The sequence below is a fragment of the Anabrus simplex genome, chromosome 3 (assembly GCF_040414725.1).
Source record: "Anabrus simplex isolate iqAnaSimp1 chromosome 3, ASM4041472v1, whole genome shotgun sequence".
Lineage (NCBI taxonomy): Eukaryota > Metazoa > Arthropoda > Insecta > Orthoptera > Tettigoniidae > Anabrus > Anabrus simplex.
The window spans coordinates 173,308,290-173,320,432 of NC_090267.1; the positions used below are offsets into that span (position 1 = coordinate 173,308,290).

The 12,143-nt window shown below is 40.0% G+C and overlaps 1 protein-coding gene across 2 annotated transcripts in view; it reads right to left on the reverse strand.

The window, feature by feature from the left end:
- brat (brain tumor) overlaps positions 1-12,143 on the reverse strand; it is a 350,390-nt gene that overhangs the window by 275,074 nt on the left and 63,173 nt on the right. The window contains exon 2 of one of the 2 annotated variants that reach the window (XM_067144255.2): positions 4,348-4,397. The exons of the other annotated variant lie outside the window; for it this stretch is intronic. The gene's annotated coding sequence lies outside the window, so the exon portion shown is untranslated. The remainder of the gene's footprint in view (positions 1-4,347; positions 4,398-12,143) is intronic. 2 annotated transcript variants of the gene reach the window in all.

Genomic DNA, 12,143 nt, shown 5'->3' on the forward strand with positions numbered 1-12,143 from the left:
ATGCCGTCATGAACACGGCTTTGCTAGATTCTATATCTTGAGGTGACCTCTTCCTACTAGCATCATTTTAAATTTCTTGAGATATGTCTGCACAATATGGTGATTAAATTCTAGATGTAATAAATCACATCCATACCTCTTTAGAAAGAACCAAGAATTGTGACATGTGATCAGTGACCACCATGTATACCTACTCAGTTCTGGTCCATTCTGTCTCTTCCGCCCATTTCTCCAGTGAATCTCCAAACACAGCCAGTCGCTTGATCCGTACTTTCCTTTTCTCTGCCTGCGAGTAACGCGTCACTATAAAAACTGGTTCAACACAACGGCAAGTTGATGCTATGGTAACGGGAACCACGGAGTTATCAGCCCAACGAATAATAGTTTTGCTGTCCGAGTTCTTTGCCACGTCGTATATCACTGGAGCCTGTCTCATTCTCATCTAAAGGCGTGATCGAGCAGTCTTGGGGGAATTCTTTTTTCTCTGCAAAATGATAGACGAGCCTAAGTGCCATTCCGGAGGAAAAAAAAAAAAAAAATTGAAACCTAATCAAAAGGGAAGTGTAACATACTACTAGATGCTGATCAAGCATCAGTACAAATGGAGCAGCACACTTTCCAAATAATTGTTCACACTCAGCATTACCATGAGGATTCTTTCCTTGGTAAATATCAAAATGTGTGAGATAGCTCAGGGGTGTGTTCGAACAACTGACCCTAAGCGAATGGGCGTTCCTTTGATAAATTGCTTGCAGCTGTTCCTGCCGTAATATTCTATTCGTTCCATGCGTTCATCAAAATCTAGATCCCGTCCCGGTTAAAAGAACTATAGGACTGTCATACTCCAGACCTGTAACATCAAACAAATATGAACACGTCTACAGAGTGAATAGCAAACCCAAGCGCCTAGCATAATCAAATGATCGCTGAGTGTTTGGGATGCCTATAGAAGTAATATTTGCAATTATATGTAAATCTACTGCATTGTAACATGAACATAGATCAGTTCTGAACTCTTAAGCATGTCAATTGCGAAATCCAAACAAACATTTGTAAAATACCAGACTTACTTAAAGCGCGCCGTCATGATTCAGCCATTGTGACTAAGCACGCGAAAACCATGAGTAGATGAATATTACGTAATTTAATGCTCACACACAGCTGCCACAAATTTCTTCAATTGATATAGTCAGCAATCAATTCCAGAGTTATACAAAGCACTGAGAGAAATTTAAACGAAAGAACGCACGCCGTGACCATATGGACACACTAGGCGTTAAGGGGGTTTCACCACCAAATGCAACTTAACTTTCTAAGATGTTATGTTACAGATCTAACAATACTGCATAAATAGTCTTCGAAGTTTTCATCAGCTAAGTTCACGGCAGAAAGCCAATACTGCACGACGAGCGAGAGAAATCCCATAAACCCTTAAATAACAAAGCCTAATCATCTTATACAACTTGATAACAAACAGTTCAATTCACTACTAAATGAGGAAAGGTAATTCTATGAAGCTTGGGCAGAAAAGGCAAATTACCGGTATACATGGAAAGCGGATCTGTAATACACGTATTAGGTGCTGTGCTACGTTACAGGAAAATTAATTAGATAGCTCGCAGGCATGTCAATACTACAACTAAAAATTCATAGAGTTCACAAAGCGAGGTAAAGGCAGGAAAATATTAGACAACACAGGTAGGCCTAAATACAAGCAGATAGGAATTCCTTTCCTGCATGCCTATTGCAAGATACATCACCGCTTACCTCCAGGTAACATCCTCAACACTGAACTTCGTATAATTCGTGATGAATTTCATTCAAGAGAAATAGTTACAAGAACTTTTATATTTCAGAAAATTGTAGTAATTTTGGGAGTATGGGATAATAGTGAAGATATACTGAGGAACGCAAACTATTTTCGTTAACGGGTATGGGTAGACTGATAAGAGTTTTCGGAAATTGACAGCTACGTACAGCAGTTAAACTGACAAGTCCTCTGGTGGCAATTGAGGATCTGCATCCACACGGTTATTAATGTAAGTACGTGACTATGGGCTATATTTTCTCAAACCAACGAACAATACTCCTGCAATGTTTCATCCTGACTTCATGTTTCAACCACTTTGCGAAAGGTTTAAAAGCAACACTGAAAGAGCTGGACCGAGCCATGCAGAATCCCCCTCAACTTAGCCATTCGAAACACGTTTTACAAGGGGCTGAAATCGTTTCGCCCGTGAGTCGCCTTTCTTAATTTGAGGAATGACAATACGATCAGTATTCTACGATAGTAATATGAGCAATGTGGTACTCTTGAAAAGTGGTTGTTATTACGGAACAACCTTAAATACAACTGTAAAGCCTTTCGTAACATGCCATTCATTGTTTATTAGTGATTTTTTTTTACAGGTATGTTATGTGTGATATAATTAGTGTTTCCATAGACTGCCAAGTGTTGAAGTTACATTAAATGAATCGGCACTACAAAATATGGTTTCCTTTTTAACAATTTTAAAATATTACATCACTTTACTAAACGAATTAGCTACACGGTTCGGTCACGTAACTGTAAGATTGCATTCGGAATATGGTGGTTTCGAACCCCGTCGACGGCAGCCCTGAAGAGGATGTTCTGTGGATTCCCATCATCACACCAGGTAATTAATGTTATGTCCCTTCATCACACAAGACAAACGCTGGGGTTGTACGATTTTTCAGGCCAAGTTCATTATCTTATCAATCCTATCCTCGCGTCGCCGAAAACTTGTGTTAATGCGATGTTAGACCCCCCCCCCCAAATAAAACTTTCAAAAATACTGTCAGTTTCTTACTATATCGCTGTTTTCGGTGCATCTTACGAGTAATTTAAATGGAATTTAGTTATTTTCCCGTAGTCTTTAAACAGGAAGTTCTAAGAGAGCTGAATGTGGTTTTCTCTTGTCGCCCATCCTACAAAAACGACTCATCGCCCAGCCAGCGGGGATTCAGGTTAGACTAAGGTTAACATTCCGCCGGGTTTCTTAACTTCTCAAATCTGGATGAAATGCCAGCAGCTACACCACTGCTGTTAATCATGCCCCAATAGTTTGTTCGTAGTATAGAAAACGCAAAATTGTGCTTTCACAAGTTTTAGAGCAACGTAATTCATTTTTGCGTACTATTCAGTTCTAAAGACATTTGACCGATCTATCGGAAAATTTCTGCGGTGGTATTTGCTACCATCAAACAGATAAACCAATAACTTAAATATGCCGAGTGAGTCGTAAGATTTCATTCGACCGACAGGCTCTTCCACCATTTATAGTAGATAAATACGAACCAAAACTGTTATTTGACCAGTTTTCAAAAAGTGAACTATTACGACAGGGCTTCTACCCTTCCGAGTCACGGAGTAATCACATCAAAGATTTGTCTAGATTTACTGTAATCAACGGAAATTGCACGGAGATTTCAAGGTCTGCATTCTTTTTTTAATTAATACCCGTTCTTCCAGATGCAACGGGTGAATACATTTCAGACAAGCGATTACTTCGAAAGACTTCGCTTCCTTAGCCCGTTTTACTGAATTGGGCATGGTGTCAAGTTGGTCAGTATGGGGAGATGTGGTTCGAATCCCATCTTTGGCCGAGGAAATTTTATTCCGTGATCCCTCCATTCATTTTCAACTCCCGGCGAACGCCCCGACGATACTTTCTTAACGGCCACGGTCCATCCCATATAAAAGCCTAGTTAATAGGCCAATCTCTTGTCAGTTGTAAGAAGAATTACATGGTCTCAAGCTTAAATATATTGCCAGTTAGGGCGATTAAGGAATTCTCTTGCACTCTGCCGGGGTGGAGCTGCCTTAGAGAGAAAAAGAAACATGCATTAAATCGTATTCCTTTCGCTACTTTATGGTGAATGAAAAATTCGAAGCTAGAGTTGTTTTGAAAAAGAAACGTAGTGAACTATAAAAATTTCCTATCGCATATCCCTGGTAAAGTACAATACTTCCGCCCGTAACACTTCGTACCTACCTACGTATCAGGAATTACACACTTGGACGTCATTCTCCAGCGAAGATTATAGCTCATCTGTTAGTGCGGTAACGTTCGACAAGGTATGCCATATTAAGTACTTCAATTTTACGTCAGAGTCTGCATTGGTAAGACATGTCAAGTTGTATGAAACACGATATGTATGGTATTCCAGTGTGTCACACACCGTTAATAAAATATGTTGCGATAAAGTTGCTTTACAAATATTTTAGTTAGTAACGCCATCACTACACGAACACAGACAACAGGGTGAACGGGGCAGGGTAGGTCACATAGCAATACAAGGAGATTACAACACAAACCACATTACCTTTCTTTCGTTTCCACAGCCACTTCGAGCGTGCGTTCCTCAGTGCCATCCTAAAATTAGAAACGCTTAGTATTACAAAACTCCTCCTAAACTGTTATACATGGAAATAACGTTCTTTGATGTGATAAACAAAACACTACCACAAAGGAGCCAACTCTCTCCCGACGCTGAGAGATTACACCTGTGTTCTTTAATTGAGTTTCAAACTAAGCACTGATTTAATTTTCCCCCATGGCTAACTGGATATATCCACGTGGGAGGGAAGAGACGTGCCGCATGCAATCGTGTGTGCGCGTGCTTTTTTTATCACCTTATGCAAAAATATGGCAGTTTGTTTTCAATAGAAAAATTGAAATCTCCCCCGAAAAATGAAACACAGCTTGACAAAAAGGAACGTCCCGACATCATGTACCCGACACCTGCCCTCTAATCTGATTTACTTCCAAAAAAAAAAAAAAAAAAAAAAAAATGTTAATATAGGTATATAGCAAACATAAACTGAGCTCGTTTGTAATGCGATCCTTAAGCTGAAGGCGAGTACTTTTCATGGACTCAAGGTACTTACAATCCTCAATAAATTATGCATAGTTTCTGTAGCAATCTGCCCATCAACAATAGTATCATGTTCTTGTTAAAAAATGTGCACCAATGTTTACTTCTCCAATTAATAACAACTGGGCTATACTTTATGAAAATTATGACTACAGTTATTTCACATAATCACTCGTCTTCTACATCATCGGACTAACACGAAAAGCTTTCAACTTATACCTAGCACGTCAAAGATATGCGGGTGGTTTTCCGTTTTGAGAAGCCTACCAACTACTACGAACATGATTCTCACTGGCAACTGAGAAAAAGAATGTTCCAATATAAATGAACCTTAAGGTCTTCCGGAGAGCTCCTCCACTCTATTCTGATTTATCTTCAGCAACAAAAAGAGTCAATAGCGTTATTTCGTGTTTGGGTACCGACAATTAGTCACAGGATGTTCAATGACTGCTAAAAATTTTACTGGTGGGGAAAAATGATACTGTAAAACAAGAACTGTAAATTAACTCTCTTCTCATTCCAAGCATTAAAGATTGGAAAACTGTTCCGTTGTACGTCGGCTGGTCGACTTGAGTTACATGTCTCCGTTCGGTACCAATGAGAGCACTACTATATACCAAACAACAATAGAAGAAGCATGCTGCAGGGAAGGCACCAGTTCAAATATTAGACTTTTACCCTTCGCTGCATTACGGTTAACGCATTATTTTCAAATAGTGTGACACGAAGCTCTCCCGTTCTCGTTTACATTAGATTTTTTTAGTGTTCTAAACTGTCCAGTTCCTTGGCTGAACGGCCAGCGTTGTGGCCTTCGGTTCAGAAGGCCCGGGGTTCGACTATGGGGATTGTGCCATATATATTATTATTTATATTATTATTATTATCACTTGAAACTCGTATTCTACCAATCATCCTATCATATAGCTTAAGGACTAGGCGTTAGTGTATCTTAATATGCACCCCAGACGACCAACCACAACAAAAACCGCAGTTTCCTATATACATAAGACGCCTCCCATCCTCAAAGTACGTCTTACAAGGGCTCCGCCAGGCTATCAATAGGCACATGATATAACAACAATAATAATAATAATTTAATTAAATACTGATAGGATGATTGGTAGAATACGAGTTTCAAGTGATAATAATAATAATAATAATAATAATAATAATAATAATAATAATTTAATTAAATACTGATAGGATGATTGGTAGAATACGAGTTCCAAGTGAACATACGGGTCGACTGGGATTAAAAGAGGCAGGAGGAACATTTTGATTTGATTGTCTGTTGTCTTTCAGAGCTCAGTACCCGACAAGCAGTACACTCCTCCTCCGCCCCCTACTCCACGTCGAATTATTTCAATACCCCAGATACACCTTAATCCCCTACCATCTCCGTCTTTGCACCTCTCTAGGACGTTAAGCCACTTGGGACCACCTATTGTGGAAAGGAAACCAGGAGGAAAGAAATACTTTGTTGTGCTTCATAATGTAACAGCCTGATAACTAGAGGCCGCATTTTGAAGAGGAATTTTTTATTAAAAAATTGAGAAAAAGATGGGGAAGTCTTTTGTAAAAAAAACGTGGAAAAGGACAACGTTACTCCCTCCACTATTTTAATTGAAAATGCTTTTCAGCATATTCATAGATACACAAAGAACACACAATCTACATGTATCGGTGTACAGCATATTGAAATATTCAACATTTCAATGTATTTAAAAGTCAGATTCTGCCGCTTTGAATGCAGAATCTTTAACAAAAGATGACTGCTCAACATCAAGTGAAACCAGCAGCGATTTTTTTTTAAATTCGTGAACTCGAAATCGGCACACTGTATTGCTTGTTTATGTTTAATGTCTGGAAGGCCTCCGTGGCTCAGGCGGCAGCGCGCCGGCCTCTCACCGCTGGATACTGTGGTTCAAATCCCGGTCACTCCATGTGAGATTTGTGCTGGACAAAGCGGAGACAGGACAGGTTTTTCTCCGGGTACTCCGGTTTTCCCTGTCATCATTCCAGCAACACTCTTCATTAACATTTCATTTCATCTGTCAGTCAATCATTGCCCCAGGGGAGTGCGACAGGCTTCGGCAGCCGGCACATTTCCTATCCTCGCCGCTCGATGGGGGCTTCATTCATTCCATCCCTAACCCGGTCAGATGACTCTGTAGATTTTCATTCATGTTTAATGTCTGGATGATTTTATAAACCCTGCTTCAGTTTGTCTTTAGCAAATCCATCCAACATGCTGTTCACTTCTACCACACACCACTGGGTCTCTTTGGACAATGTCTCCTTTTTAAACCTTACAGTGGCACCAGGCAGAAATTTGGAGGGATCTTCATGAACTTCAATTTCCAACTTTGGATTCCTAAATAAAGCCTTTGCCTGTGCTACATTGCAGATTCTCACTAATCTTGTTAAAAAGAAACCCCCCAAAATGGCAAACCCGCGATCTCTCTGCAACAGCGTATTTTATATATACAGGGAGCTTTAGTCAGTGTATTCTTAGTTCAGATTTGAAGGAATTTGTTGCCTGGTATTCAGCTCAGACAGCTTCGCATACCCCGTGTCGTCTCAAATCATACGAGTCTCAAAACATCCGAATTTCCATTGGTACAGTTTCAAAATGCCCTGCAAGTATACAATATTATCATAGTAAACATTAATATAAGTAGGTGTGAAAAGGTTCACTGTTAGCACCAGTTGGGGCTGCGTGAGCGAGTGCCTGCCGTATAGCCTCGCACAAACATATGACAGGGGTCAGTAGACCGAATATGCAAAATCTTGCGGGACAAAGTTACGCCTTGTCCCGTTTTCTTTTCTTTTTTTGTTTTTTAATGCAGCTATTGCGTTGCCAGATATGAACAGGGTTTATTTTACTATGAAAATACATTTTCGTCAGAATGTTGCCATAGGTTTCAATCCATTTTGATGACGTTAGAGATTGTTCTAAAAAATCGATGTCTCCAATTTCCTCGTTTTTAGCTGTAGTCCTCTTGATTCTTTCCTCTAAAATGAGATATTTCTCTCTTCTCTTCAAACCTTCGATATTTATGTCCATCCAGGCTATTTGAAAACCACAAATTCAAGCTTTTTCAGACAAGATACTAACACCCTGAAGCGGGGATGAGATCTATTTTATCAGACGATTGATCTTAGAATGCCAACCTTCAAGGCATCGTTTGTTCGGTGTTGTTTTTCATGACAATTCCACAGCTGAAGTGGCATTTGCCTTGAAGTAGTCGAAAATATCTTTCAAATAAAATGAATAATAATTTAAAAAATCACCTTCGACGTAGCAAAGTACAAGCACTCAGTCAGTAAACTTAAGAACTGTTTGTTTTTCAAGTCCCTGTCATCTATGCAGCAACCTACACTTCTAGGATATTTTGAGACTAGTTAGCCGATTTATTTCGGATACATATTTCTTAAGGATTTTGATACTGCACCGTATACCCTACCAGTATGTAAAGCGTGATGGTGGTGGTGGCGGTGGTGGTGGTGATGGTGATGATTATTGTTTTAAGAGGAAGTACAACTAGGCAACCTTCCTCTATATAACACTATTCAGAGAGAAAAAAATGAAAGGGGTCCGACACTTCGAAAAATGAAGGTATCGGCCAAAGGAAGACAAGGGCCACGAAGGGCGTTGAAAATTAAAGATTCCCTAGGCCTCCATACGTAATACCGTCGGGGTCGGAAAAGAACAAGAGTTGACCAAGAGAGGTCGGGTAGGATAGATGAACGTGAGGAGCCCGGCACAAGTAAGTGGAAGCAATGCCAGGACTCAGCAAATGACCCCGTGGTCGCAACCCACGCTCCAAAGTTCAGAGCCCTGGGGCCCCTTTTAGTCGCCTCTTATGAAAAGCAGGGGATCCCGTGGCTATTATTCTACCACCCCCACCCACAGGGAGGTGTAAAGCGTGAGCAACACAGGTTATGTGATGGAGACTGGATTATAGAGGTTCCAACTGTCCGAATGCTGAGACCATGTATGGTGCACGGTCAGTAACAACTTGCCATGTTTTCTTGTACGGTATTTATGATGACCAGAGCTTGCAGCAACAGTCATTAAAACTCTGCATGATGGCTGTACAGTTGACTGCAATTAAAACACTGCAAACAACATTGGCTTGGACGGCTCTTCTGGCAAGCGCACGGTGATATTCAAGACAGGTCTGAAGCCAGAATCGGGTGTTTCATAAAAATAAAAAAACGGGATGTTCTACCATTACCTCTAATATTTTCTACATTGGCTGCAAGTAATTCTTTCGCAGAATGATTTCGTCCGCGACAGATTTTTCTGTATACTTTTAAAAGAAATTCTTCACTGAAAACATATTTGCTTTATGAACAGAAATGTCGCATTGCACAGAGGCAGCTGTTAGGTCGGTAAAGAAACCATTCCGTTTCTTGCTGTTCTAATCTGCCTTCTGCAAAGATGTGTGAACGACAGTGTCGAAGCTTTCCCACGAAGTTCTTTATTTTTGTGATGAGTTATATACCGAAGATGTTTGCCTATATTGTATTTTTCATCTATTGTGTTTTCCATCTATCTTAATATCGACTTCACCTAAGGAACTGCGGGTAATCCCACCGTCACTTTCGATGAAATCTTTCTTGAAAGGGCTTACTGCATTCCGTCGTTAGCTGTTGCCATTTTACTTAGCACTCTGTCCCAGCACAAAGTTTAAACTGTTCATAAATGAGTTCACATCAAGGTAAAAATCAAGGTAAGAATTACTTTCAAGGAATTATACTAGTATTTCTGTACGCTTCCGATCAGATTTTATCCATGCAACGTTATGTAGCAAGTTCACTGGACTAGTCCAACTGCGATTACGACTGTCTTTCACAAACATACTGTATTTCCGCAAGACTTATAGCGTAGGTGACAAGTTATTATTCTCTTGTTAGTGGCTTAACGTCGCACTAACACATCGAAGGTTTTCGGCGACGCAAGGATGAGAAAATGCTAGGGCTGAGAAGGTAGCGACCGTGACCTTAAGCCATCTGCCTGGTGTGAAAATGGGAAACCACGGAAAACAATCTTTGGGGCTGACAAGTTAATGCGCATGCGCGAAGGATTTCCAAAATATATCTCTTGGATACAAACTTTCTAGAAGTAACCGTTCTCGTTGGAAGGAGGCTCCTGAAATCTGTAGGGATCTAGGGGAATCGGAAGGCGGACGTATTTGATCATAAGCCGTTTTCGAATGTCACAGGAAGTTATTTATATCTTTGTCGGTGTTAAATTTAAATTTTGCGATATTCTCTGAAAAAGTAACCAAAATAAATTTTTAAAAAGGCAAATCAAAACCACGTAATTTGGACATTGGCAATTAAGTACGTTTAGGGAAAAGGCATTACCTTTAAAATTCGATCTCTACTAATAAGAGAAACCCGAAGAAGACACAGGTAAAGGATGATTGCTAATTTCATATTAATGGCGAACACCAGCCTAAAGACGTAGTGCAGAGCTCTGTTACTACGCAAGGCGTCAAAATATATATAAATCTCAGCACTAAAATGAGATTTTTCCCAAGTGCAAGCACCTTTGCACGGCCCAGGCGTCTGCAACGAGCAACAGTGAGATGTACTAAACACTACGGTCTTATTTATTTTATTTTGTATTACGCGTACATAGAAGATACGAAAACAGCTCATTCAATTTCTGACTTTTATGAAAGGCATATAGCAGCTATCTGCAGTTCTACCACCCCCAGACACTAGACTGTAGCATTCCTTGAAATAAAATTAAAATTATTATTATTATTATTATTATTATTATTATTATTATTATTATTATTATTATTATTATTATTATTATTATTATTATTATTATTTAGTTTCACGTCCCATTATCTTAATCTACGAATTTCGAAGACGCCGAGGTGCTAAAATATTGTCCCGCAGGAGTTATTTTAGGTGTAAATCTACCGACATGAGGCTGGCGAATATGAGCCCTTCAAATACTACCGGACTGAGCTTGAATGGAACCCACCAATGAGGGATCATAAGACCAGTGCTTTACCGCTTAAACCTTTCAGACACCGAGCTCGATAGCTGCAGTCGCTTAATTGTGACCAGTATCCAGTATTCGGGAGATAGTAGGTTCGAACCCCACTATCAGCAGCCCTGAAAATGGTTTTCCGTGGTTTCCCATTTTCACACCAGGCAAATGCTGGGGCTGTACCTTAATTAAGGCCACGGCCGATTCCTTCCCACTCCTAGCCATTTCCTGTCCCATCGTCGCCATAAGACCTATCTGTGTCGGTGCGACGTAAATCAACTAGAAAAAAAAAAAAGAAAAAACCCTTTCAGTCCACCGACTGACTTGGTCTTATGCGAGTTTGGTTATCTAGTAATACTTTCCCCTTGTGGTTCTATTCTCTTCTTTACACCACGTCATAAAAACGAAACTAAGTACAGTATAACTAATGGTAGTAATGACGATAATATGATGCAGGCTGTGTTAATATTAAGAGCTATAGGTAACACATGGATTGTACTGCATTTAATTTCGAAAATATATGGAACGAAGAGAGGAAGGGAATCAAAGATGAGCGATTTTAATTTTATAAAACGATCTCTTCCTCTGGGAATTGTTTCAAGTAAAAGAGAAACTCCAAGAAGAACAGGTTAAGTATGATTGCCGAGTCGCATAAATAGCGAACTCTAGGTAAATATCTCGCGTGGCGCCTTACTGCCTAAACATCTGACACGAGGAATAGTAATACAACCATCAAAACCATGGTACAGCATCATACAGCCGTAATAAACATAGAATACAGCATAGACTACGCAGATGGACTAACCACCGCGGCATTCGTAGTGTAAGGAAAGCAGCGCCAGTAACATCCCCTCGCAACCTTGAACGTCAAAAAGGATTAATATTAATCACAACGAAATTATGTGCACATTATGTGCATACACTAGCTTAAACTGTAAAATTAGGTACTGCTTCACAGAATACTTTCCGAAAAGGTGGTCTATGTAGCCTACCTACACATGCTTCCACAATCTGACTATTTCAAGTAGAATTCTTATCCAGAGCAGTGTGAAATATGAAAGCCATGTTGGTAATAATGTAATGTCGTATGGCTTTTTGTGCCGGGATATCCCAGGACGGGTTCGGCTCGCCAGGTGCAGGTCTATTTGACGCCGTAGGCGACCTGCGCGTTGTGATGATGAAATGATGAAGACAACACATACACCCAGCCCCCGTGCCATTGGAA